This window comes from Saccostrea cucullata, unplaced genomic scaffold (genome assembly GCF_032062105.1).
Source record: "Saccostrea cucullata isolate Sc308-1 unplaced genomic scaffold, CSIRO_AGI_Scuc_v1 ctg1029, whole genome shotgun sequence".
Taxonomy (NCBI): Eukaryota; Metazoa; Mollusca; class Bivalvia; order Ostreida; family Ostreidae; genus Saccostrea; species Saccostrea cuccullata.
The window spans coordinates 65,001-68,904 of NW_026922501.1; positions in this window are offsets into that span (position 1 = coordinate 65,001).

Sequence of the window (3,904 nt, forward strand, 5' to 3'; positions counted from 1 at the left end):
CGATCACACCCGTCATATGCACCTTGTCACGATCATGTGATCACGTAATAAATATCAGCCGTCAATTTAGTGTATTAATAATGGACTAACAATTAGTATGAAAAGCATCAGTAAGCATTTGTTTCAGTGATAAATTGTATTTGCTGATAAGGTCATTGTATACACCAAAGAACGTACAAAATTATAACTTTAAGCAAAACTGTTGATATTCTTGATGCATCAACGTGTTTTTCAGTAATTTACCTCGTTTTAAAAAAAATGTTTATATGTAAAGAATATTCTTGCGTTTTTAATTAAGTAAGATATAAACATTCCATATGCAGGTGATGGCGGTATACTGTTGCATGAGTAAGGGAAATTCACAATAGAAAAAAAATTAAGTCATCACGTTTATCATAGAATTTGGTTGTTAAATTACCATTAAAATATTTTTCAAGTAAAATATTCAGGTATGAAACGGATTTGTCAGACTCTGTGGTATACTTTATCTCAAGCTCCCCAAGATATATCGTATCGTCATAGGAATGGAAGATTTTGCAGATATTCTGCTTCATATGAATACAAAAAAGGTCTGCTAATAACAGAGCGCACATTTGTATCAATGGTGATTCCTATATATTGTTTGAGGACCTGGTCTCCAAACGGTATTATTTCTTCCGTTCTTCCAAGAAAAGTTTAAAATGATTCATTTTGAAGTTTTTATCAAACCCTATAAATATTGATGAATTTAAAAAACAACATAGATTTCTAGGGTGCAAAAAAACCCATATGTTTCACCTCTGTGAATTTGTGTCTATATAAAATTATTGGGTTTCAACGTTTCATCGTTTACTTAACAAGTTTTAACGTGGCATAGTTTTGTGTCATTTGTCCATGGAGAAATTGTCTTGAAACTATTCACCCTTCATTTTCATCTTGGAACTCTTCTTGTCTTTTGGGATAATATAATATCAGCATTACACAAGTATCTGGTAAACGTCTGTTTACGTAGTCATTAAATATAAAAAAAATTATACACGTAAACACTTGCTTCATTTACATGCTTATACAACAAAATAAATGTGTGGAACCGGAAAAAAAAACTATGACTGATTATGGCAAGAGTTTAATTTTTCTATTTATATTATTGTATCACAGTCTAAAATCCTTCAAACCTTTAAACTTTGGTGCCAAATACCATTTTTTGATAGAATTGTTTAGTAAATATACAAAAAATGAAATAAACCTATGATATAAAAGCAACAGAAGCAACGGAAAACATAAAAAACAGTGGTAAGTGCAGTTACCCTTTACCAGTTGACTATATTTTCCAAAGATAATTACCTGTCGAGTAATCGGCAGGAAAGTTTAAAACGCATAACTAAATATACTTTGGGTCATGTAATGATTGGCAGGTTGAGAAAAAATAAGGTACATGTATTCTGCTATGAAACATTTGAGGATACGAACAATATTCAAGATCAAAATTCCATAGAGGCAAAATAGGACCAAAGCAAACACGAACATGCAGGATCAGATACCATGGAGAATCGTCAAGTCCTCGTGTATGACTAATTGACTAACAATTAGTTTTAAAAGAGTCAGTCAGCATTAGACTCAATGATAAAATGTTTTTGTTAGAAAGGTCACCATAGAATTACAAAGTAATGACTTTTAATGCTGATATTCTTGTTTCATTAACTTGTTTTTCTAAAATTCACCTCGTTTTACAACGTGCACATACGTAGAAATGATCTCGTGTATCGATCGAATTAACTGAATAAATTGCAATAATGAGTTTTATCTTTTGATTTTTTTTTAATTATGAATGCAAGAAAATAAAAAAATCATAAAAATATCCAATGCAGAATGAACTTTTTTGCCCCAATCTCTGTAGATCCTCCATCTTTGAATTCACAAACACGATGTTTATTAAAGCAGATACGTAATTATTTTATTTTTCCATGCCTAGAATTAAAAATACAAAACGTGAAATATTTTGTATTTTTTTGAATGGAGATCTTATTTACAAACCATAGAGTATCAATATGTTCATGTACAGTAAATGAAATTTAGCACTACGAGAGTTACATAAATTAGTTTTATCAATGTAGCAATCTGATGAATATGCAACTCAGTAGACAAGGAAATAAATATGAAGTGTGAGTTTTAAAAGGAATGTATTAACATAAGGGCTACGCGGGTATGTTAAGGAAGCATATAAGTTATTTTTCGGGAAATTTAGACTTTTTAAAGAATATTAAGCTTGATAAATTACCAAAATCGCTGATAAACGTAAACTGTTTTAAATATTACATATAGATAAAAGACTGTCTAACACTAAAACAGAACAACAATACCCCGGAGTTAAATACTTTCTTTGAATAAATGATATAGTTGAAAAACTTATATTTTGCCTACAAAGTGCTGCTAGAACCCCACTGTCCTGTCAATAAAATAATTATTCCATATATTCGCACGAAACCCTACCTAATGTTTTGAATTTTATACATATGAACCGAGATTTTTATTAGAACCATGTTTATCTTTAGATTCTAGCAGCACTTTTCAAGTTTGTCAGAGGGCAAACTTTCCATCTGTAAAAATCTTATATCTTTAATTATCCAGCTAATTATTGTTCTATCGCATTATTTTTTTACGAATGACAGAGGAAAGGCCAATCGGGATATGTATACATGTATAGCTGACTTTCTTCGAAAGAAAATATAATCGATGAAAATAAATTAGTATACCTGTATAATTTACTAAACTCTAATTGAATTTCACAAAACATTTGCGATATTTCTTTTTAAACTCCATTTTACGTATCTTTATACATGCCGTCTAAGCCTAATTCTCTTTACACAACATGATAAATTCCAAAGTTACTTGAAGTACACAAATGACGTCATCGATGGTTGATTTTAATCAAAATGACAGATACAGCGTAACAAAATAAAAATATTCTATTTTTGTATAAGTTTACACGTTTCTATTCATTTTGTAGAGTTGAATAACATCTATAAATACCAATAATACGAAAGCTTGCATTATAAAAATGACGTAATCTTGCCTTCTATGACGTTATAATGTAAGCACTGATTAAGTCAAAGTAGAATATTTTGCATGCTTCCTTACTACCCTTGCGTAATTATTATTTCAACAGACATAATATTTTTTTTTCAAAAACCTTGTCACTATATTACATGTATATCATTGTTGTTTTGTATCTGACAGCTTGATGATAATAAGATTCTTTGTCTATATGCATGTATAATACAGCAGAAAATGATATTTTTTCTCTCTCGATCATTTACTCTTTGTCATGGCCTGTAAATCAATGATTTTAGTCGCCATACAAAAATGTAAACGTGTATCATTTATATGGATCTTTAGATCAAAGAAATTTAAAGCCAAGTTTAAATTATGTGTTATCATCTCATCCAATTATATTGTTATTTTTGCTTATTGGCATTTCATGATAAAAAGCTATAACAAGTACGATACATGTAATTGCAAAGGAAGGGATTTTTTTTCACGGAAATAAAGAATTTAAGGTTTAACTTTTAACTAAACCGTCGTTCAATATTATATGTAAACATTGCTGATTCAGACCCTCATCATATTCTTGAATGTTGAAAAGTTTCTATTCTTTATGAAATAGTTGTGTTAATTCGACTTCATGTAATGAACATATTGTTTGAAACTGAGACATTTTGAGAGCCTTGGGGGGCATGGAACAGGATAGGAATTTTCCGAGATTTGAAAATCTATAGATCAATATGAATTACACACAATAAATAGTGGGAAAATGAGAGTTAACTCACTTTGTAAATGATAACAGAGGCATCCTAATCCTCCTTATATAGTGAAACAACGATTTTCTTTTTTTAAACAAAAACTATAAACCAATCTCCTTTAACAA